The sequence below is a fragment of the Lycorma delicatula genome, chromosome 1 (genome assembly GCF_047948215.1).
Source record: "Lycorma delicatula isolate Av1 chromosome 1, ASM4794821v1, whole genome shotgun sequence".
Lineage (NCBI taxonomy): Eukaryota > Metazoa > Arthropoda > Insecta > Hemiptera > Fulgoridae > Lycorma > Lycorma delicatula.
Genome location: NC_134455.1, coordinates 319,918,385 through 319,945,523, shown reverse-complemented (window position 1 = coordinate 319,945,523; position 27,139 = coordinate 319,918,385).

Sequence of the window (27,139 nt, the reverse complement as noted above, 5' to 3'; positions counted from 1 at the left end):
TAAGGTAGAAACGTTTGTTAATATTTTAACAAATATTACTATGACTTTACTTATATTGCAGTTCCTAGATTAAATAACCTCAATCTCAGAGGCGTACTTATGTGCATCTATGTATGTGAGATGTGTTTTAAATAATACTTTTAAATTTTCTCCCCTTTTGAAGTTTCTCCATGTTTCCTATATTAGATGGTTTTGTCTTTTCAGACGAAAAAAACCTATGATACGGCTGAGGATAATTCAAATTAACTTGGTATGTTAAAAACGATCTTAGTTTATTTAGTTTGTCGCCACCATAACTTTTGCGAAAAATTAAGAAATATTAAAATCTGTAGACCCATTCAAGAAATAAAAAGATAAATAAAAATTTAATTGATAGGAATACTTATTTTATGAATACTTTATATATTACTGTTAAAATACACTGTAATATGTTCAAAACAGATATGCAATCATTTTTCTTGCGGTATACTTATTTAAATCAATATATAGTTAATTTCCACAAAGACTACCATGCAAAATTTGAAAAAAGGGCGATAATATAAAACATACCAAAATTTGTTATGTTTGTTGCATTATTCGGCATTATTACCATAGGTATTATTTCCAGAAACCTGCGTTTGATTCCTATTTGTAATCTATGTGTGTTGGAGTTTTTTTTCATAGCTAAAGTCCAGATCAGTGTACTGACAACATACAAAGTAAATCAATACCAGCATAATTCCGTATTCTATTTTAACAGTTTAGATACTATGAAATATATGTAAGCACAATTAATAGCGAAAAAAAACAGGTTAGAGAGGGTTGTAAGTTACTTTTCAGCCACTTGTTATATGTATTCTTTGTTTAAATATGTTAATTGTTTTACCTGTGTATAAAAATTCTTATTTATAAAGAATCATGTGCAGAGGAAACAATACCAAGAAAGAACAAGTAAAATTGAATTCTTTATAATAAAGATTTTGACTATAAACGCTCATATTAGTATGAAATTATGTGGAAATATGTTAATTGTTTCATTTTTAGTATATTACTATTGCATTTACTCTCAAAAGTGGATAAAAAAGAAATCGCATTTATACATTTTTTGATGAGTAAAGGAAGCTAAAAAGAAATACACTGGTAAAACAAAATATATAAGAGGAATGTGATAAAATCAAAGAAAAAAAATTGTAACAAGCCTTACGAAGTTTAATGAGGTAATATTTTGGTAAACATTAATTTTTTTTTAATGGAAGGAATTTTTCTCGAAATATAAATTATATTTCAAAACTTCTGTAATATTGAAATACGTGACAATTATATACTACTTACAGCGTAATAAGCTTCCTTTTTTGCATCTTCTACATTAAGGGAAAAACTTCCTTTGTAATTTTTATATTGATATCAACGAATGTAATACAAATATAAACAGTTTTTAGTTGAAATATAATCATTTTTATTAAAGAATAATTTTTTTAACAATTTCTTCCGCCATCTACTTAAATACTTTTCCATGAAAATATTTTTTTAATTTTTTTATTTTTCCAATTGTGTACGTTGCAATTTGTTCAACCAGTGAACAATAAGCAACCCTCCTCACGACCAAGTGAAATCAGTATAATATGTATGACATGTAAGTGAATTGTAGCTTGTGCAGGCTTAGGCGTACCTGAGACATTTAGTTAATTGAACCCCAATCCGCAAAGTAAACTTTCAACTCAACTTACCGTCTAGTATTTAAATCCGTCTAAAAGCAAATACCGTTTACTTGGATTTGAACCTCAAAGCCTTTGACTTCAAATACCAGCTGTTAAACATGTGATTTGCGACAAGTTTACCACTGGACCAGTCCGGTGGACTAGATATATCATATGAAAATTATTTATTTCGAATAACTGAAGTATAATAGACGATAAATGTACGAATGAATTACTGGAAAATTTCATTGTTTATTTGTTAATAAAAATTGTAAATGTGTATAAATATAGCTGTTTAATTGTGTTTAATTGAAATTAAAATAGTATTACCTCCATAGTAACAACAACATTTACACTCCAATTGTAACATTCAAAAATCATTTAATTTATTTTTATAAAATGAATTCACTGTGAACAATTATAAATAAAATTAATTATTTTGAGGTGGCTCAACCGTTTAATTAATTGTTCTCTTTCTTTGTTTTATTGTTTATAGTAAAATTCTATTTTATTCAATATCAAATTATACAGTGCCCCGTCTCTACTTATGAGATGAATACATTTAATTTATAAGTTAAAGGTTTTTGTGAAACTTAATTCTTTAACTTTGAATATTTGCTTAACAGCAATAGTAGATATTTAATAATTTTATTTATTTCCAGTTATAGATGAATTAGGCAAAATAATTATAAATATAAACACATATTCAAACGATTCATTAAATTATTAGAACAGCTAGATGCTCATTAGCAGTTGTTTCATTTATGCGCCATGAGATGGCGATAATTATTCTTTACTGTTTTATTATTTTATTTTACCCTTTTATTCTTTACTCTTTATAACCCTGTTGTTATTGTTTCAGCACAATGTCACCGTTGTGTTGACATGCGATAAGACTTATATTATTATAAGTTACTAAAAGTATTATTAAACTATTACTAAAAGTATTATCTGTTCATTGTAACATATTACCGGTTAACAAATACTGTGGTAGTGTTTCAAAGGGCACAACAAATGGCATTTGACTTTAGTCAAGACGGTACCATAATACTGAGATTTTTCCAAATGTAATCAATTGTTTTCCTGAGAGAAGCTGGGAATGATCGTCCATCTAAAATGCCGTAGATACTGTGGATTTTCAGGTGAAATTTCTGCGGTCAACTGGTATGTCATTCAGGCGTAGATCTCGGGAGACTCATTGTGAAAAAAACGAAGATAAGGCCGTATAGAATAATGCCCGATTATGAATCGTTGGAACTAGACTACGATAAATGCTGCAATATTATTGTTTGATCCAAATCCATGCAGACTATCCGTCTCTTGGTTCACATACACATACTTCAGTAGTCTGGCTATGTAAATTCTCAGAACATTTGGATTTTGGCAATATAATATTCACATAAAATTCATGAAGAGTCTATATGCCCATTAAAAGTCGGAGTTTAATAGGCAGTATGAGCATAGAACAATTAGATGAAATTGAACGAGATGGAGGGTACTTTCAACACGGCAGAGGTACATGCCATACTTCCCGGGAATGCATGGGTTTAATCAAAAATTTCTTTGGCGACCATTTCATTTCGTGGAACTTGGACCATCAAGATCACGCAATTTAACCTCACCGGTTTTTTTTCTCTAGGATTAACTGAAGGCAAGTGTATGTACTACATGCCCTCGAATATTAGATGATTTGAAACAAGAATTAAATGACTGAAAATGACGATCAACAATTTGGAAGTATTTAAACCAAAAAAATTTAAAATTAAACAAGATATACTTTAAGATTCACAAATATACCACATTCTCATTATTACTTTGAAAAATGTTTTTGAAAATAAGGAAATATTTTAATTTTAAATTTAAACGAATTTAATGGAAAAAGATAAGATCATGAACAAAATATTTATAATCCAATAAAAAAAATACTTAAGTTTTATTAGAATTTTAAAAGTAAATTTGTGTTGAATATATTACTTTAATCTAAGTATTCACAATTATCTAAAAGGATGTTCCATAACTTTATATCTTAATTCTGTATTCATTCTTAAATTTTTCTTCGTTTTGCACAAAAAACATTTATCTAATGAATCGCATAATTTATATCGTACTAATTTCATACACACAAAACCATATTTTTCAATTTTTTGTGTTGTAACGAATTTTTTCGCTTGTTCCTTTTGCATAAATTTTGGTTTATGTAAATATATTATTTCACTGCATTTTACACAAAATTAAGCAGATTTTTATTCTTCATTAATCATGTTTAAGAAAAGATACATTTACCAAAAAGATGATTATTGTGTATTTGCCTGGATTTTTATTGAAAAATTTGGTTTACATGCAGTACATAATTTCCCGTTTTAGGCAGGAGACTTTTCGGTTTTTGTGAGATTTCCTTTGGTTAATTGTATAGTAGAAATATATTTTAATGGAAATAAATTCTGTCGGTTATAATTTTTCTTTTATTCCGTTGTATGAAGGATACGAACTAATATCTATCTTTAGATAATACTTAATTTGTTTTTCGACTGGTTGTGTTTCTTTACAACTTCCTACGTACTCGTGACGCCTCTGTTAGGCCAAGCAATTCAATGAAAGGTGGGTACAACCTCAGCGGGAAACAGTCGGTGAGCAGACAGGATTTGGATGTCCCTAGATAATTTTTTTGATAATTTTTCAATGGTGTCACGACGATCATTATTAAGTAGAACGACTGACAAGAGAAGTATTTTATCCATAAATTTCTTTGGAGTTTATTAATTTTTTTCTATTTAGTTGACGTCTTACTAAAATTTATGAAAGAGCGATTTAAATTTGTTTTCCTATTTCCTCAAACCAGTCAACAGTTTTTCAGTTATTTTTGCATGACGTTTTTGTTTAAATTTATTTTAAGAATAATTGACGTCTAAGTAAGTCTTAATACGCAACATCCAAGGAATCATCTCTACCTTGAAATTATTATAAATAACACATCTATAATTAATAAAGGAAAAATGGTAACTTATATTCTGTATATGACTTAACTACAAAATTTCCATAAGAAACTTAATGAACTGTAATTTCTTTTATAATGCAGTACAAGTAATCGAATACGAAAATAAATTTTCTTTAAAAATAAAGGAGAAGAAAGATTAAAGGAAGGCACAAAATTAAAAGAACGTTTTATACGTATTTAATTAACAACAGGTTACCAAAATTCCTACATGTTTATACAAATAAGCATTTAAAGAATTTTATACGAAATAATTCTGTTTAAAAACATTTACCGCAACGAAATATTAAAAACAACTTTTAGAAAATTTTTTTGTTACTTAACTTTTCAGTAAATTACAATAAAAAAATAGGAATAGAAGAAAAGGGAATAAATTTAATAAAAGTATTTTAGATTTAAATTATATTTTAAAAAGTTATCGATGAGCAACGTAAAAACTGTTAAACTCTTATACAAGTGAAAATCATCTTCTTAAACATATTCGTAAACTAAAATTTCCAAACCTAACCAATTACAACTGCGTAAAAATTTTATTATTTTTCTTTTTAATATATCTGTACAAGAAAGTTATTTCTGAGAAAGAAAAAAATATCTACAAACCACATCTTAAAAATCTACAGAATACAAAGTGGATGATGAAAGATTAGTCTTAGAATTAAATTTTATTTATAAATTAAATGTTTAAAATGTGTAAAATTAAATGCGTATGTGCATATAATATTTTTGCCAAAATAATATGTAACAATTTTATTAAAAATAATAAGAAAGAAATTATCCGTAAAAAGAAAGAATATTTGAAGCAAATTTTAAATATCTGAAATAAAACACTATTTTAATATTTTAAAAGAAACTTATAGAATAAATATAAATCTTTAAATGTGATACTAAAAACGATCATCCTACTAAATAATTATCTAAATACAGATAAGAAAAACACTTTTTTCCTGGTGATATAGATTTTCTAAATTATCATTATGCAAATGTAGGCTGTAAATTAGTACAATACCACACAAATATAGAATGTAAAAGTAACTATAATAGTATTTACGTAGAACAGAAAACAAAATAGGAAAAATAAAATAAAGCTACTAAAATCGGTAAAGCCAATGAGCCAGGTATTAAATCTGTAACCCCAGTAAGAAAGATTTCAAGAACATTTGTTAAACCTTTAACACAATTTTTAATTGGTTTGTAGAAGAAAAGTTTATCATAAAGACTTAAAAAAGTTGTTTGTTATTGTAATAATAATTACTATTCTTTTCACTAATATCACTACGTTGAGTACTGTATACCTTTCTTTGCTTTATTCTTTTATTATATGTTGACGCGTTTCAATAACATACAACAGTACAATAATACGCAGTAGAGTATAATAAGTTCGACCGTAATTTCGAAACTCTTCAACATATAATGAAGAATGAAGCTAAGAAAGGTAAATAGTACTCAACACAGTAAATTAAACATAATACTATTATAAAAATAAAGCGTTAAGTATGATGCAAACAATTACCGATTTATATTTTTCCCTGTATTTTTGACAAAGGATTCGAAAAATATCTTTATGATATTAATTTGTACGAAATTTTTTCGGATTTTAATTTCGTTTGGAAGAGATTAAATACAGAAGATTCTGTTTCTAAATTAATCGTATAGTCTTTAATAAGCTTAAGCAATGTTTCTGCACTTAAAAAGTAAATTTTGATGATGAAGTAGTATTATTTGCGGACGGTACAGTACTTATTTATTTTTTATTTTTTGTTTATTCTTCTGCTTCCCTGGGTCGGCTCAACAATCAAGTATTACTCAGCCAAGGGGAGAGAGTCCTTGTGACTCTAATGAGCCTCCCCACCTACCGGCAGTACGTCCGACGTGGCAGGTCGGTCATAGGTGCCGAATCTTTTTCTTATCTTCATCTTGCCTCTGCCTCCAACCGATAAGGCCAAGAACAACGGGCCCGGTTATGTCGTTGCAGGGCCCTTACTCCGTTCGTTATGTTTTTTTTTCTTGAACTGTATATCCTCAGCCACAAATTACTCTATTGTCAGCCATTCCTCTTAACCTCTCAGCATATATTTTGCTGTAGTTTTCGGGGTAATCTCTTGTATGTTATATCTTGATTTTAGATCCTCCCAACGTGCACTTCAAAAAAGGTGTGGCAGGGACTGTCCTCTTGACCGCAGTACACATAATTTGGGAGCTCTCTTCTTTTAAACCTGTGTAAGTATACACGAAATTCTCCGTGACCGGACAGGAATTGTGACAGGTTTCCTTCCCAGCCACGGTCCTATCTCAGGAATAAGCTTCTTTGTTCACACCCCAGTTGTAGCGGTTCAACTTCTCTTGCCATTCTTGTAGTAAGAGATTATCGGCATCTTCACTGTTCATGGCCTTACAGATCCGTTTTATTTGGTTAGCCCGTAACTGGATCGGCGGTATCCCTGCCAGGGCTCCCGCCGCAACCGCCGATACCGTTCGGTGCGCCACCACGATCCTTAAATTCATTCGTCTCTGCAGTGATGTCATCATCTTCATATTCTTCTTGCTTTTTTTGTCGAAAACCAGGCAGGTACTTCATACAATAGTATATTCGACCGTAACTTGAATTGTTTTACTTACGTCGGCCCGCCACAACTACGAGTTGCGCTTTTTGTGGAGCGAGTCGTAACCCCCTTGTCACCAACCACATGCTTATCTGCCTTATGGCCCTATTCGTCTTTTCCTCCACATCATCTTCTGTGGGACCATCAACGAACATTCCGCTGGCACAAATCATTTTTGAAAGGCCGAGAACACGTTGAAGATTAACCTCGTACAGGGAGACCTTCAACTTCAAAATCTGACGAAAACGTTGAGCGTGTGAGGGTTCTTGAGAGATCAAATCGTCGTTTAATAATAAGGATGATGAGTGAACAGTTAAATTTAAACACTTTCACCGTACATCAAATTTTGACAGACGATTTGGACACGCGAAAGGTTTGTGCGAAATTGGTGCCGAAAAACCTCACAACGGAACAGAAGGACAATCGAAGAAACGTGTGCGTTGATCTTGTTGAGAGGACTGACAACGACCAAAAATTCTTCAATCGTTTGATCGCAGGTGATGAATCCTTGATATTAGAGTATGATCCTGAAACAAAGCGGCAAAGTGATGAGTGGCATACTCCGTCATCTCCTCGACCGAAAAAATGTAGAATGAGCAAATCAAAGATAAAAACAATGCTGATTTGCTTTTTTGACAGTAGGGATATTATGCATAAAGAATTTGTTCCTCCAGAACAAACTGTCAGCCAAGTGTTTTACAAAGGTGTCCTTGAAAGGCTCAGGAAAAGAGTGATTCGCGTGAGACCAGACATTGCAGACAAGTGGATGCTTCATCATGACAATGCCCCGTGTCACACGGCCATTTCCATCGTTGAATTTTTGACCTCAAAACGCATTCCTACGGTCCTCATCCCCCTATTCACCTGATTTGAGTCCTTGTGACTTTTTCCTTTTCCCGAAATTGAAATATGTCTTAAAAAGACAAAACCTTTTTGGAAATCTGGAGAACATTCAAAAGACTGTGACCGACCAGTTAAAAGCCCTACCAGTTGAAGCCTTCCAGCACTGCTACCAGGAGTGGGAACAACGACTCCGCCGGTGTATAGCTGCCCAATGGAACTACTTTGAAGGGGATAATATTGGTGAAAAAAATAAAACTTTGGTAAGTAAAAAGTCAGGCTCATTACTGTTTTCACACACATCGTATATTGAACAAGCACGGTATGGTGTTTTCATTTTTGTGTAATTCTGGTACTTAAACATCTACCTTGTAAATTACAACGCTTTTACATTGATGAGTATGATTATCTGCTGACACTTCACAAATCCAAGTAAAGAAATACTGAGAATGTACAAGACTACACTTCATTTACACTCATACATATCATCCTCATTCATCCTCTGAAGAATTATCTAAACGGTAGTTACCGGAGGCTAAACAGGAAAAAGAAAGAAAGTAAAGAAATAAAACAATATATTTGTCTATCACTGAATAAACTTAGACATCCAACATACTTGGTTTAAACAAAATTTTGGCGGGAACTGAAAAAATTTAGTTATGTATATTTAAAAAAGAAAATCAAGGAGAATGTCGGGTAGCTTACGTAAAGAATAATCGACCCAACAGACTAGAAATTTCAGAAGTCGTCGTCAATATTCTTCTGTCTGAAAAAAAAATACATGTTCATTAAAACCTATATATCCTAATATTACTTCCTTTACTCTAACGTATCACAATTAGAAGAAATAATTCGGTCATCCATTGGACAGTATTTACATTATAACATTAGTTAATATACCATATTAATACCATTAATATTTCACATTTATTTATTTATTCATATTTTTAACAAATTTTGGAAATAATTTTTTGCATATCTTGCCATTAAAAGCACAAAATGATAATACTTTTAATTAAAATTCTGTTCAATTAAATAGAATAAAATTTTCTGTGTCTTACAAACATTCCATGTAATCATATACAATACTTTTTCTATTTAAAAAAAATATATAATTACCCTTAAAATTAAAATTTTGTTACAATTATGGATGTTAACCGATATGACTACTACCTTGTACAGGTTACATTCCTTTTGGTAAAAAATTGTCTGCTGTTCTAAATCAAAAAACAAGCAAACAGTACAATGTTATCGTTGCAAAATATTTTACAGCAACATCAACTAGATGTAGATTCAGTTTCTCTCTTTTGCTAAGTTTATCTTATCAACAAACAATTTTACGTTGGTAAATATGGTTACACTTATAAACGTTATAATTTATTATAAAGAATATGTTAATTATCTGAAGAATGCTAATTATAATTAATATTTCAATTCTACAACTGACCTTTGATGTTAATTTTTTTTTTTTGTGGAACAAAGGAAAAAATACAGAGAATAAAATTGTAGATATAATGGCAAATTGTAAAATAAAACAGCTTTTTTCGACAATTTTAAATCCTATTTTATTATGTTTTTCATAGGTATGTTATTTATCTCATAAACTGGATTTGCTCTTTGATTTTTGGAGATTGGTTCTTAGAGACACCAGTAAACAGAAAATGATAGCCTTTAATCTCGTTACAACGTAACTGGCTTAATACCAATACGATTTGACCGATTTAAAAAGGTAAGATAAAGTTGAAAACACTTTATGGAGCTGAATTTTAAATCTAATCTTGGTAGTCTGCGTCGATGAGAACAAACAAAGGCATTGTATCCCTAACGCATGTTGAATGAGCCTTTGGGCAGGCTGTACGCTTAAACTGTAATGGAATATCTGCTGCAGACATTCAGCCTGATTTTAACATAATCTGGTAATAATTCATTTCACAGACAAATGATAGCAGGCTATTAGGTCCCGCTAGAGTAACAGGATCCATGTAAATGAATATCATGTTTTGTCAATGACATGTAATCTACATCAATGTGTGCACTTTATCTACGTCAATAACAGCAAATGAGTCTCTCTAACTTTCACTAGAGTAAATAATACAAAAATGAAAATATTTTGTGTTAACACACAGCGATCACATTTAATGCAGGAACCGGAATATTTCTTTCAAGATGTGATGAGAGTATTTGTATAAAATAATTATTTTAATTTGTAATTCGAAAGATAAAGCCCTAGGAGATATAACTTTACTCGGTAATCGACAAAGTATTATTTCTGTTTGCTTAAGGCTACTACATTCATTTTAGTAATGATACAGGGGCTAAAACTTTATCTGACACTGATAAGGAAATTTTATTGTTACGATCATCTTTAGTATAAATATAGCGAACGACAAATTTATAAAATTTTCCCCCAATAAAACTGAATAGGCATCTAAGTAATTGATATTGAAGATACAGTGCATATTATATTATCTCTAATTGTCCATAAGTGATTGATTTAAATACCCACAACTATAGGGGGCTATCTAACCTCTTTTCAAATACATCGGTGTTATGGTTGATCAATTTCTTATGTGGAATCACCACAAAATGTTCATTAGCATCCATTTATCTATAAGATATTTAAATTCGTTACACCAAAAATAATCCTAAAGATAGGATTACAATCAGAAGCACAAACAAAAATTACAAAATTGTAATATGCTAATTATAGTCGGTTCTCCAGTATGGTAATAAGATTTGGAGTGAAACCTGTTAACGTGATATTACTGATTTGATTTTTATTCAAAAAATTATCATTAAAAGGACTTCTCCCATGATGTATTTAATGAGTTAGAAAGTCAACGGTAATACAGTTATATGTTATTTATTTATTTAAATTAAATAATTCGTATAAAACTAGCTTTACTCTTAACATCGACTGTACTTGCTTTATAAAATATACTTTTAATTACTCGTACATTAATTGTTTACTATAAGAGAGTTTCTTATGATATTTAAAAACTTTACTTAAATTGAAAATTTAACAATTAAGAGTGTAATTACACAAATAATAGTAATTCTTTCCCTTTTGGAAAAAAACAATAAACAATGTATTATAGAATGTTTTTCTAGAGTATTTCAACTAATGTTATATATATACATTTATCTGTAATTTGTATAAATATGAAGCCTAATTTAATTTAATTTTGTGTATTTATTTGATTCATTATAAAAGTAATGGTAATTTAGTTTCATTTGCATTTAGTGATACTTCCAGGTTAAACGCCGATTTAGGTGAAGTCCTAGAATGAAAAAAAAAACAATTGAACGCAAAATATAGGGAACTGCATTGGCTGCTGTGGGTTGTCCAATAAAGTTCTGATTTACAAAGTTATCCTACGACCAATCTGGAGTTACGGAGTGGAGTTGTGGCGAGAGCAATTGCAGAGGTATCATGTTTCATATGGAATGATGAAATTTATGAATATCTGGAGGTTCCGATGGTTCGTGAGGTTGTGTGACAGCGCAGTGTTAAATACCAACAACGAGACAAAAAAATCATGTTAACCACTTAGCAATCAATGTGCTTGATAATGGCAGGAACATCCGAAGATTGAAACGTCTCCATGTGCTTGACTTAGCGGCTAGTGAATGACAGTTTGATAAATGTCAAAGCCAATATAGTGATATTCTTGTTTACTTTATTTCTTTTTTTTTAGGTTTGATTATTTATTTGTTTATTGTTTGTTTTTTTATTTATTTATTAATATTTGTTTTTATGAACTATGAAGTGTTGGCAGAAATATTTTTTCTAATGAACTTTAAGATTACTGCTTACTGATACATTACTATTATTATGAATTAATTATTATGGGAATTCCTTAAGAACCCCTTAAGTCGTTTGATAAGAAACAGTGTTTCTTATCAAACGACTTACTTATGGTTCCTCTTAAGGAGCCGATTGTAAATATACTGGTTGTAAAAAAAACAAATTGCATTAGTATACTTTTTTTAATAATCTTTTCTAAGTTGTATATGTATGTCAAATAAAAAATAACAATAATTAAATTTATTTTTACGACCTGATGTTAAAAAAGTAATGATTTTGTGTACTTTACTATCAATAAATCTTTATATTACACTTATTAAAAATTAGTTCCAGTTAAAATTCACTGATATCGCCAATTGTTTTTACACCCATTGAATCCCATCCACCTTCAGAAGACAAAATGACAAGCAGCAGAACATTTTAGGAAGAAGTTAACTTACATTAGAAAAGGTTGAGTAACATATACGTATATATGGACTGTGTGTCTCAAAAAAAAGAATAATTTTCAAGTCTTAAAACTAAAATTATGTAAAAAAAACCTACGTCACAATGTAAACCTAATATAATTTTAATAATGTGGTTCAATTTATTACCCGATAATTAGAATAAATCAAAACTGTTAAAAGTATTGAACATAATCGAATGGAAAATGACAAACAAAATATTATTTAAAAAATGCTTATTTTTAAAATAGAGAAATCATAAAAAATATCTTGAAATCTAATCTGCAGTATTTGTGCATCTTAAAAAGGGAGGGACTGGTTGTTTATATTGTTGTATTAAGTTGTTTAACTTTCCATAAATGATGATACGTAGGAAGAAATCTATTGACATGGACCAGACAATCATGACCAGACGTTCATCACAAAATCATGATTATGATGTACTGGGTTGAAATAAAGTAAGGTTTATCAACATATCTTCAATCCACATTCGGAAGACTAACAGATAGCAAGTATCATCATATACATAAAACAAAGCTAGCTGATATTCAAATTTAACCGTAAGACAGCGTTGAATTTTTTTTTTTTTCTTCTGTCATTTAACTGGTTTGATGCAGCTCTCCAAGATTCCCTATCTAGTGCTAGTCGATTCATTTCAGTATACCCTCTACATCCTACATCCCTAACAATTTGTTTTACATATTCCAAACGTGGCCTTCCTACACAATTTTTCTCTTCTACCTGTCCTTCCAATATTAAAGCGACTATTCCAGGATGCGTTAGTATGTGGCCTATAAGCCTGTCTCTTCTTTTAACTATATTTTTCCAAATGCTTCATTCTTCTTCTATTTGCCGCAATACCTCTTCATTTGTCACTTTATCCACCCATTTGATTTTTAACATTCTCCTATAGCACCACATTTCAAAAGCTTCTAATCTTTTCTTCTCAGATACTCCAAGTTCTCAGATTGTCCAAGTTTCACTTCCATATAAAGCGACACTCCAAACATATACTTTCAATAATCTTTTGCTGACATTTAAATTAATTTTTGATGTAAACAAATTATATTTCTTACTGAAGGCTCGTTTCGCTTGTGCTATTTGGCATATTATATCGCTCCTGCTTCGTCCATCTTTAGTAATTCTACTTCCCAAATAACAAAATTCTTCTACCTCCATAATCTTTTCTACTCCTATTTTCACATTCAGTTGTCCGTCTTTGTTATTTCTACTACATTTCATTACTTTTGTATTGTTCTTGTTTATTTTCATGCGATAGTTCTTGCGTAGGACTTCATCTATGCCGTTCATTGTTTCTTCTAAATCCTTTTTACTCTCGGCTAGAATTACTATATCATCAGCAAATCGTAGCACCTTTATCGTTTCACCTTGTACTGTTAGTCCGAATCTAAATGGTTCTTTAACATCATTAACTGCTAGTTCCATGTAAAGATTAAAAAGTAATGGAGATAGGGAACATCCTTGTCGGACTCCCTTTCTTATTACGGCTTCTTTCTTACGTTCTTCAATTATTACTGTTGCTGTTTGGTTCCTGTACATGTTAGCAATTGTTCTTCTATCTCTGTATTTGAATCCTAATTTTTTTAAAATGCTGAACATTTTATTCCAGTCTACGTTATCGAATGCCTTTTCTAGGTCTATAAACGCCAAGTATGTTGGTTTGTTTTTCTTTAATCTTCCTTCTACTATTAATCTGAGGCCTAAAATTGCTTTCCTTGTCCCTATACTTTTCCTGAAACCAAATTGGTCTTCTCGTAACACTTCCTCCACTCTCCTCTCAATTCTTCTGTATAGAATTCTAGTTAAGATTTTTGATGCATGACTAGTTAAACTAATTGTTCTGTATTCTTCACATTTATCTGCCCCTGCTTTCTTTGGCATCATGACTATAACACTTTTTTTGAAGTCTGACGGAAATTCCCCTTTTTCATAAATATTACACACCAGTTTGTATAATCTATCAATCGCTTCCTCACCTGCACTGCGCAGTAATTCTACAGGTATTCCGTCTATTCCAGGAGCCTTTCTGCCATTTAAATCTTTCCATGCTCTCTCAAATTCAGATCTCAGTATTGTTTCGTTGAAGTTTATTAATACTTTTTTTATGCTTTATTTTCTGGCTACAATTTAAGTCTTAAAGTCATTGCAACATCTATTGCAATACCTGTATAAATAGGGAAGGAAAATGCCCGTCTCTACAAGTCGAAGAGTGTGTAGTAGAACAGTGCTATTACTGAAGGCAATGTTTTATAAGGAATCCTTTATGTAAATTAATAACCACTAGTTTTATTAGGTCTTAACTTTGAATAGATTTTTATTAGTACTAATTTCCCAAATTAGCTTCCAAAGTATTGCAGGGCAATGTTTTAATTACTCTATCTATATACGTATATACAATTATGTATTTTGTATTCTTTCGCTTTTATACTAAAGTAAAAATATGTACACAAAATAAATTTATTGGTATTATTATTATTTATTTGCGTATCATTTTTATTATTTTAATATTTAAAATGTATTTGTATAATATAATATGTATATAATATTTAATATTGAAAAATTACTCAAAATAAGTGTTTATTAAATTAATATCAATAATAACATTTTGTTTCATTCCTTATATTTTCTTATAACTCGTTCAGCTTTGTCAGTTATTACTGTTATTATTTTCTTTTGTTATTATCATTTTATTTTTAATTAGGTTGGGGTATTTTAATTTTTTATTTATTAGTATAATATACTATTGCTGATGTCATTTAAGAAGTTTAATATTAATAAATAAGCTTTTTAATGAGTAAAATTTAGCCTGAGAGACAAAAATATGTACATATAAATTAAGATTAATTTATATGTACATATGTACATATGTAATTTATATGTTTTCTATAACGTGCCTTTACACCAAATGCACGTAATATGGTCAAATTAAAATATAAATATATATATAAATTAATAGTATATATAATATACTACATAAATTATAGTAGTATAATACAAGTAGTAGAAAAAAAAGTGATTCAATTAATATTAAAGATACAATAAAGGACTTTGATCATACTTTTGCAGAATTTTTTATTGATTAAACTAAAAAAAATGCAATTTCATAACTTTTTAATTTTTCCCTCTTGTATAATGATAAGTTTACCAAGTAATGAACAAAATAACGAAAGTAAAATAAACTGTTAATATTTTAATATAGAGAATGTTAACTTCTAATATCTTGCGAAAAGTTTTAGTTGTAATGTCTATAAATTAAAAATTCTTTAGCTGAGATGCAAACAATTTGATCTTAATTTCTAATCTTGCAACTTAAAGAAATATGATTGATATTTGACTTCCATTGTTGATTATATCAGTAAAATAATCTTGAAAATCAGATATTTTTCATGCTTATTTTTGAAATTGTTTTCAGCCGTAGGTGTGAATATTATTTAAAAAATCTGCTGTTGACACCACATGACTTTCTTGTACACCTATCAAATGATATATAAACATTTTTTGCTGCACATCATTTAAACTTCATGTAATTTGAATATGTGATACGATCCTCCAATTCTTTAATAAACAGGATTGTTACACAATTGCTGGATTAGTTTTTATTAATATAAAATATTTATACAATTATTAATTCAACAATCTTACATGAAATAATAGGATAGAGTAAAAGTCCCTTTATTACTCGTATTACTAGATCAATATTATTCACATTTTCGTGAGTTGCTGATTAACAAACGTTTTAGATTTCTGGTGTTTTGCATAAATAAAAGTTAATAATAATTAAACTATTCCGTTTAGTGAACTCCCATATACTGGTTACAAATGTTAATTTCGACCCAAAGGTGTAAACTATTCAGTTTTTATTACTGGATTATTTGGTGAATGATGAAAAATGGAAAAGAAACAATCATAAAAGAAAAAGAAAGATAATATGAAGAAATATATCTCAAAAAAAGCAAGAAGATGAATATGAAGGAGAAAAACATGTTAAGAACAATGGAAGAATAAAACATTAAGATGATAGATATAAAGAGGAAGAAAATGCTAAAGCCAAAAAAAGAATACAGAAAGAATTAAGAATACAGAAAAACAAAGAAAGAATTAAGAGAAGATGATGATGAATATAAAGAAAGAAAATTTGAAAACTGGTGAATGTGTACACAGTTTAAGATCAGAAGAATTATATCAAACAAAACCATTAAATTATTGGCAACAAAAATCAAATAAACGAAATGATGATCAACTGAGACTTATGGAGAATATTTTTGACAATATCAAATCTTACATCAAATTTTATTTCACTGATAAGTTCTAACTTTTTCATATTTTTTTTTTTTTATTATTAAATTATTATTTATTGTAAAAGATTTTATTTTCAATCACGGGTTAATAATTATTAAATTAATATACTTGAATATAAAAAGTTAAAAAAAAGAAAAAGAAGATAAACACTGATTCGAACCGAAGTGACTTCCCTTGTAAGATCCAAATATATCATTAATTAAAATTTTATTTGGCTGTAACTCTGGAACCAACGAAAATAATTACTTCTTATGATTTCGTTGAAAAGCCCTCACTATGAGATTATTACTGCAGTTACGAAAAAGTCCAAAATCCAAATTTTCGGGGAATTTGATCTTTTTTTGGACACTTTTGGTTCAGTCGATTGTAATAAAAAGGGGAGGTGCACAATTAGATATTGCACCAGTCCTAAATCCAAAACTTCAACATCCTAATCGTTTTTGAGTTATGCGAGATACATACATACGCACAACGTACGTACAGATTTCATACCAGACTAGTAAAAATGGATTCAGAGATAATCAAAATGGATATTTTCGTAGAAATCTAAAAGCAAACATTTTTCGCGATCACATTACTTCCTTTACTTCGTACAAGGAAGTAATAATACTAAAATTAAATAAATCTAGTGAATTTTATTCCTAAAGATCAACAAATCATTACTTTATTGCTGGAGTCTTATTGCACCTTTATATATATATCAGTCCATAAGTATAAATTTGAAATCATTATAAATTAATATACATATGTAAATTAAATTATAAATGTTAATACAATGATTATGAGCATGTTAACAATCGTATTATAAGAATGGAAATGAAATGAAATTACAAGAACATAGTATGAAAATAATGGCTTAAAAATATGATTTAAATCAATCATTTGAGATTGGTAATAGGCATAACTTATGCACAAGTCTTCTATTTGTGTTAGAACTGTACATAATTCCTCAAAATTAAGGATTGTTTGTCAAATTTTGCGAAGTTATGAAATTTAATTCCTTTGATTCCACATTCGAATAAACCACCAAAATGGGGCGAAGAGAGAGGAATAAATTATCAGGTTATACCTTATGTTGTAGCGAACGTCGTAATGTCTGATGTTAATTTATTTTTAATTTAAAAATTGATATAAATTATAAAGTGTATTTTTGGCGGAACAGAAGTTGGAAACGTTATCAGAATAGACTTAAGTAGGAATACCCCTACGTGATATAAAATTTTTTAAGTGCTACAGTAAACGACTGTGAAGTCAGATCATAAACCAATTCTAGACGGATAGCTTTAGTAGTGAGACATATGAAAAGAGCTACATAAGATTTACTTATATCATATTAGACGACTCTTAGACCTCTGTCCAACATGACGAATCATAAATAGACCACCGTAGTCTACTGAGCAAGTAGAGAACAGTGAAAAAATTACTGGTTTGGCTAGGTTTCGATCCGGTGACGTTTGGTCGTCCGGTCGGTTGACTGACGCCTTGAACCAATCGGCTACTGTTGCTCTCCGACATACCGAGTGAAATCTGTTCTACATAACTAAGAATTTAATTTTAGTACCTGCTAAAGCTGCCATCACTATCATGAAACGTCACAATCACACTTTGACACAGCTCCGCGCAGCCTATTCGTGACTTAGAAAAAATGTCATAAGTACGACCGACCCGAAATTTTTCCCGTCGGGAGGTGGTGTGTGTATGAATACAGATTTATACTTACCTCAAAAATGATCCTGGTGGTTGTGGTCACTGCACCGGGAGGCGTCACTGTGAGGAGATGAGGACCTCGTTATAGTTAAGTTCCTCGAGGAACATGCTGGTGGTTACGGTGCTGCACCAGGAGGCGTCACCGACAGGTCGCGAGTGCTCGTCGTGGCTTGAACACCGGGAGATGATATCTGCGTGTGTGTTTGTGGGCGTGCATTGACAGAGCAGCGCAGAATGTTGACAGTGCGAGTTGTGGCACGCGAGTGGGAAGAACAGCCGTGAACACGGGGTGGTTTACCGATTACCTTTTCCTTATAAACAGGAAAAAAATTCCATGAATCGACGCGATAAATAATAATTACGTTTTCCTTATATACAAGAAAAATATTTCCAAGAACGACGCTATAAAATTTTTTTTTTATAAACAGGAAACAAAAATTGTAAAAAATGTGACCAAAACGTCACAATTATTCCCCTCAGTCTGTAATCCACCATCCTACTAGCGTCTTAAAACAAAAAATGTCAAGTGTGCCTATAAATATAGCATCCAGACCACTTAGACGCCTGTGAGAAGTTTTAACTAGGAAATAACTATCGGGCTAAATGGATGACAATATTTCACTCTAACCCAATTAATTTTAAACACTCTTCTTCCAAACGAAATGTAATTTGACAGTGGACGGAACCATCACCAAATTTTTTACACCCCTTGGAACGTTCATCCAGTAATGTTAAAGACTTATATTATTATTATTATTATTATTATTATACAATAGTATAACACATTGTTGAATGGGGGTTTAAAGTGTATTTTGTTTTGTCAAGCAGTGGTAGAACATGGAAACATCTTCACGATATTTCTATAAAAAACCATGATGTCATGAGTAATGAACAACAAATGCAATTGATAGATATTGATAAACTTGCACAAGAAAACATATCTATCTGTGGGAGAAGGAATTGGTTATTGAACTACTTATATATGCAAAACTCGTTTTCTTATGTAAGAATATCAATATCAGTGATCTGCGTTTGGTGCTCATTACTCACCATGACATTATGGTTTTGTATTGAAGTATCATGAAGATGTTTCTATGTTGTACTACTGCTTGGCCCTATGACATTCGCATACTAGAGTTCTACTCCCTGTTGTAGTTCTGAAAAGTACTTTTTATAATTTAAATTATGTTGAACACTTTCCTCGCCATTTGAAATATAATCTGATAGATAAATCTAATATCAGAACATGGAATCACTGCATTCAATAATGTACTAACAATTGATAAATAAAAACAATAATCATACATAATTCTATGGGGGTTTAAAGTTGTTTTGTTTACTGTATGTGTGCATATGTGTTGTTTGTGTTAATAATGTTGTGTTTTGTCCTGAAAAGAACAGTTAATTGAAATATTATTTTGTATGAATTACTGTCACGTACCTTGTAGACTAACTTTAGCTTTAATGCGATTATATTTTTCATTGTCTCTTCAACGAAGATTTCTGTGAACCTTTTCGGTAAAAAAACTTCGAAAGGTTCATTATCAGCCTGGATCTTACAAAGAATGCTCTTTCTAAATTTTGTATACACATTTCTACATGAAAGAATATTGTACGCCTTATCTACTGTTACGTCACTCATATTTTTTGCCTCGGTGAGTAGTATAGAAACGGGGAGTCTGGAACAACCTTGATCTTTGACCCCGGGTCAAGACCGAGGTCAAGGTCAAAGTTAAAACAGTATAGATTTAATTTTGACACCATTATTGGAAAGCCTGAAAAAGCGTGCAGGCTTTCTAAAAGCCTGAAAAAGTGTGCAAACTATTGACCTTGAACTCGGTCTTGACCCGGTGTCAAAGGTCATTTCTATACTACTTCGGTGTATTGACATGCGGTCTTGTTAAGTTCTTCAACAAAGAGTTTTCGTTTTATATCGGTCATTTTGCTTGCGTATTCATCGAAAAAACTGTTGCTTGTTGAATCAGACATTATTTATCATGCCTTATATTCTTCAACGGACGGTTGTAGAATGATTCTGACACGTTTAGGAGCAGCCAATTTATACCCGTTCTTATCACCCTCACACACATCCAGTATTGACGCAATCTTTTCTATTAAAAGAATTGAACATATTTCGGTTTGCTTATCACTAACCACACACATCCGCTCGATACCAATCATAACAAAAATTAATTAATCATTATTTTTTCTTTATAAAACAGAAAAAAGATAATCAACCCCAAACCACACGAATATATTTCGATCTGTTTATCACCAATTACATTCTGTGTTTTATGAATTCTCACAACTTTACACGCCACTTCAACAATATATGGTTTCTTACTACAGGAAAAAACATTCAACCCATCACATCCTACTAACGTGTATAAATGTTGAAGATAAAACTAACGAACTGTTACTTCAATAATGGATCTCACTACAAATGAGGAGTTTGTACTTACGTTGTTGAGGGTGATATACTAGAAATCTTTGATCCGAATATTCAGGAAGTATATGTTTACATGAAATCAATACGGAATACATTTATGAACAGATGAAGATCTCCAACGAAAAAAATAAATAAGATGGGTGAATATGATAAAATATATAAATATATACGAATATAATTATAAAAATCCTTTTTCCAAAAAAATACGGTTCTTTTCAGGACTACCTTAAACTAAATATATTTGAGTTAAACACTCCTCACCATTTCTAACATAATCTGACAGTGGATATCCAATATCAAGTCATATCACAGGCCTTGGAACCGCTTATTCAAATAAATGTAATCATTATTGTTTTGAATAAATTAAAACAATTGTTATTACATTATTGTATCCGGGTTTAAAGTGATTTTGTTTTGTGTATGTGTGTAAATTTGTGTTGTTTGTGTTACAATGTTGTGGTCCTTAAACGACTATTTATTTAGAAGTTACTTGTCCACTACAATCACATAAGTTTTATATCCTCTAAACATATAATAACTTAAAGCTATTGACAATTCAAATACATTATGTTCTTCATTATTTGGTTCCGGCCAAATACATACGATAACAACTTTTTGCGGCACCAATCTACTGTATCGATTTAATAACTGATACGTTTGATCTTTCTTTATAGTCCTTGTATTCAAATAATAGTATACTGTTTTACTATGCGTTAGAATAGCATTAAGAGTTGTTTGCCAGCTTAATGCTTGTAATTATTGAACAACAGTCACATATTCCTGTACTTTTTTCCTTGGTATACATGAAAAACGCCAATAGTGAACTCTGTAAAGTCTGACAAGTGAATGGTATTAATGAAATATTCTCTGTGATTTACTTGAAAAGATTTCACGATCTATATATTTCTTGTACGTGCTGAAATAAAGGGATGGGATAAAATGTCCCCTTTCATAGTCATAATTGTCAAAATATTTTATACATGAATCTTCATTCGTGTCGTATGCGACAAGCAGTACATGCGTATTATATTCGTAAGCAGAATCTACCTCCGCGCACTCTATCCATCGGTTGCAACACAAGACGAGGTGAAGATTCTCCTTTTTTCTTTCGTGGTATAGATGATACAAGCGAGCACATTATTGTTTAGATATGATGTATTAAGTTTATATAAATTCATCTCAGCCAACGTCATATTGAAAGAATCGTTTAATTTAAATGTCTTCATCTTTGCTCAAAGCAGTACCTTTGAAAGCAGAAAACTTAGTTCCCTACCGCCGATAAGTCCAATAGTATTCTTTCCATATTCCATATCGCAAAAGAATTTTTTGTCATTCGACGTATCAAAATTCATTTTTATAATTGCATTATCACCATATTTATCAAACACATGACTGCTAAAATAAACAAGATACACATTACTTTATTTCAATTTAAAACCTATCGGTGACAAATTTTGCCTACCGACTTGAATATCTACTTGCTTAATTAGCTCCATAACAGAAAACGCTGTTAACAGTGCAAATTTATCTCACAGAATGAACTTCTATGTTCTATGTTATAGATAACATTTATACCCTCCTCCACCACCACCTTCCAGCTACACCAACTTCCGGTTGTTCACGAACATTATTAAACTTGTTTATTAGAAATTATTTAAATCAAAATATGTTACAGTTTCTACACCACCCATGAGGTACGTAACATGGCGTATTGAGATTTTTATTTAACGAGTGATATTTCTCTCGTAGATTCCTACAGACTCGCGCAAAAGCAAGATTTTACAAACTTCTTTTTAAATCGCCTTTATATCTTCAGTGATTTCATTGTCTTTCTTTCTACAATATGTTAATTTTATGCAATGATGTCTTACAACGAACATTTCGCCGTCAATAAATCAATTTACTACCATCGTTATAAATTATTTTACATCGTCCTTGAATTTGCCCAAAGCTTGAACTATATGGCTATCGTACCCGCGGAGTTTTATGAATGTGTACTGGAATATGCTCGGTGCACTTACAATTTAAATTACACTTGTTATGACAGGCACGTCCCGTGCCTGTCATAACGTGTCCCGTTATGAAGAAACCGTCCCGTGGTATGCGAGTATGACGTACTCGATCGTCATTCAACCCGCAATGACATAGAAAACACTATGTAGCCCTGTTAAATGATTCGGTTGTTCGGGTGTCATCACCATGGGTTTTTCGATGACCATAATTTTGCGCAATCTATCGGCCTGACCAAATAATTCATCCAGCATCTTTTCAACAATATTCTTATCACTTGGTCTCGCTCAGTAGACTACAGGGCCTTCAGAAATCTGCCCTTTCTCCTCAACGAAAACATAATCGTAAGCGAACAGAAGATGTTGGGCTACCTTATCAATAAAACTAGTATTGGGTTTAGGGGTGGCAGCGTCCATAGTATGTACAAATAATTCACAATCTGCATACACCGGGTACACACGATCGTTATCTTTCTCATAACCTTGATCTTTCTCGTAACATTGATTCTTATTGTGGGATCACACTTCGAAGCGATCAATGTCTTTTACCTTTACTGGGTATGATATCCCAGTATGTTAATTTCATGTTCGTACTTTGCATTCCAAACCTGATGCTGGTTACGTGTGAGCTGATTGTGTATGTATGCTAATACGATCAGAGGAAACATTTTTGATCATGAAGATTCTTTATATTAATTATCGCCTCTCCTCTTGCAAGACTTTTTGGTGTTGCTATAAATGTGCTAAAGCAACCGTGTAGAGGGCGATAACGAACAATATTTAAATCAATGTAAATGATTTTGTTCATTACCCACCCGCTGCCGTTGTTGATGAATTTTGTCAATGTTTACGATTTTTTCCACCAATTCTATCCATAATCCTTTAACAACATCGGCGTTGTCATCTAAATTTATCACCTATCTAGTTTTTCCGGTTAATTATAAGTTTGGTAGATGTCTCTACACCGTCTTTGAGACGTGTCTGTTTCATCAGTTCAATATTTGTAGCAACGTAACTGCACAAAAAAATACTAATGTTAGTACATTTGCAAATGCATACTGATATTTTTTTATCATTATACCTCAAAAAGAAATTGTTAATATCAAAGCAGCATACATAATGAATAGTAATTTTAAATAAAACATCTTTATAATTACCATTTTATGTTGCCGTCAAAACGTCTGCCTTCTTCTTTCAAACAGTTCATGATGTTCTTCTGGTACCACAGAAGGTTGAAAGAAGAAATACTTTATCAAAGCCAGACAGGTCTCATCGAAGATAGACGACATAGTAAATAGATTAAAATAATCGATGTAAAATAATTTAATAATCCAAGGACGATGTAATAATTGCTTATTATTCGGATAACTACCGGTGATGTCATTTTCTTTCGATTGGTGATATGTAAAACAAATTAAAATAAAATTCCTTTATAAAATATATCGGTTATGTAAACTAATTTATTTATAAAAAATAGGAAGTGTTTTCTTTGTTTGTTGCACGTGGTGTAAGAGAACATTTTTATTTTTATTATGTTTATTCTATATTATTTATTTGTTTGAAATTTATCTTTATACTTACCTCGTTGATTAAGATGATGAAAATTTTAGATAACGTTGTGATCAAAAGTTGTTGTGATACCATACTTAATAATTTTATTAACTTTAAGATAATAACACAGTGTTCACTCACTGTTCACATGTTGGTGAAGAAATGATGCAATGTTGTGATGGCTTTATATAATGTAGCAAAACAGTCTACTGTGATAAAAACTGGTCTTGGTGATAACAACAATATAAGTTTAGTTTGCGTTCATGAGCTGTCCGCGTCAGTGACATACAAATCCTCGCACCGTGAACATCGTTTCTTGAGCTATTCCGCAACCGTACACACGTGCCCGTGCGTGCAATCATGCTTGTGTGTTTGCAGGGGGGGGGGGGGTGAACCGATAATAATATTTTCCTGTTTATAAGGAAAACAAATATTTATCGTGTCGATCTTGATATTATTTTTAATTTTTTTTCTTGTATATAAGAAAAAAAAAGTTATTCTTTTTCCTGTTATAAGAATTATTATTTTTTTCTTTTTGTAAGGAAAAAATAATTATTATTTATTGCGTCTGTTCTTAGAATTACTTTTAATTTTTTTCCTGTTTATAAGGAATAAGTAATCGGTATACCCATTACCGCGTGTTCGCCTGCTGTTCTTCCCGCTCGTGCGCCACAACTTGCACTGTCAATATCTTTGCGCTGCTCTGTCGACGCACGCACGCAAACACTCACGCAGACATCGGTTTGTGGTACTCAAGCCTTGACGAGCACCTCGCCACCGGTCGGTGACGCCTCCTGGTGCAGCACCGCAACTACCAGCATGGTCCTCGAGGAACGTAGCAACAAGGAGCTCCTCGTCTTCTCACAGTGACGCCTCCCGGTGCAGCGACCACAACCACCAAGATCATCCTCGAGGCACATCTAAATCTTTATTCACACACACACCCACACACACACACACACACACACTCACACACACCACTCCCCCACGGAAAAATTTGCTGGAACGGTAGCACTTATGACATTTTTCTTAAGTCACGAATAGGACGCTAGGTTGCACGGAGCTGTGTTGGAGTGTGATTGTGACGTTTCATGATGGCGATGGCATTTTTAACAGGTATTAAAATTATATCTTACTTATGTAGAACATATTTCACTGGGTATGTCGAAGAGCAACTGTAGTCATTTGGTTTAAGGCGTCAGTCAATCGACCGGACGACCAAACGTCGCCGGATCGAAACCTAGTCAGACTAGTTTTATTTTCACTATAAATATTATTTATTTAATTCTACGAGGCAAAATTCATAGGGGTACAGCCGTCTGAAATAAAGTCATCCAAGATGGCCTACCAGCAACGGTGGGGCCGGAAGTGGACGTGGTAGACCACCATATTATAACGTCATAAGATAGATGTCTTAAGAAAATTCTGTTAAGAAAGGTGGGTGTGGTCGGGTGCCATCTTATTACGTCACTCTTGTGAGGGGGCCGGAAGTAGGCGTGGTCGGCCGCCATTTTGTGGCCTCACTTTCGGTCACCATCTATTCATGTGACTTCCGGCCGCCATCGTGGCAGCCTTCTTGGATGACGTCATTTCCGTCGACCGAGCTCCGATTTCCGTACATTAGTAGTACGGAAATCGGACGTATCAATCGGTTGTTTTTTGGAAGGCACATGGAATTTATTTTTTTTTTTAACAGATCTAGTGGTTTGAGTTAGATTAGTTTCTTTTAACTTTGGCCTTTTAATAGAGTTTTGAAAACCATCTTGTTTAACAACCCTATCTTCATTGTTCATCTTTGTATTTACACTGTTATTAGAATCATTTGATTTATTGTTAGATGTAATATCTGTTCCATTTGGAGCTGTTGCATTCATTTCATTGATGTCATCATTGATTGGTAATGATTTGATGATTTTTTACCAGTATATTTCCTTTTAATATGATTATGTTTAACAGTACCACTATGATTAATATCTTCATCAGTTGTACTCAAAATCAGTGGCGGCTCGCGTATAGGCACTGTGGAACTGTAGCACCCCTACTTCCACTTGATATTATCGATAACATTTAACATGAGTCCTTTTTTCTCTAATTCTTTCCTTATACTTGTACAATATATAATTCTTAAGCTTACTGTCAGTAGCCATCCCCAGTTTATGAAAAAGATTCAAAAATCTTTTTATGGAACTGTGCGGTTCACAGTTTTAGCGGCGTAGTGTCTGGTTGTTGTGCACATGCGTACATAGGGAGCTGCACGTGAAGCTGTGAAGAAGAGAGAACTGTCACTCCCCCAATGCCGACCCTGGCGTGCTGGTGGAAGAAATTTTTTTTTACTCGTGTATGTATGTATATGGAACGTTCGCTCTTCATTCAGTCGGTTTTACAGTTCAGTCGGTGGAAGGAATATGAAAGTGGTTTAGTTTTTTTCAGTAGTAATCAGAAGATGGTGGAAAGGAAGGGTTCATTGATTGCCATATCTGTCTAAAAACACGCTGGAAGGGCGAAAGAGGTAATTAGTAAAACCTAATTATGTATTTGTTTTTGTGTACATAGAAATTTAAATTTAGCACCATTATACTGTAGTGTTTTTAAGTGGACATGTTATTAAGTCCTCTAATTTTAGCTACGAGCCACCGAAGTTAAGTCAGTATTATTTTTACAACTTGAAGACATCGAATGTAACTGTATAATTTCTTCAATTTTCTAGAAATTCTGGAGCATAGTTGAGCGAGTTTTATGAATGA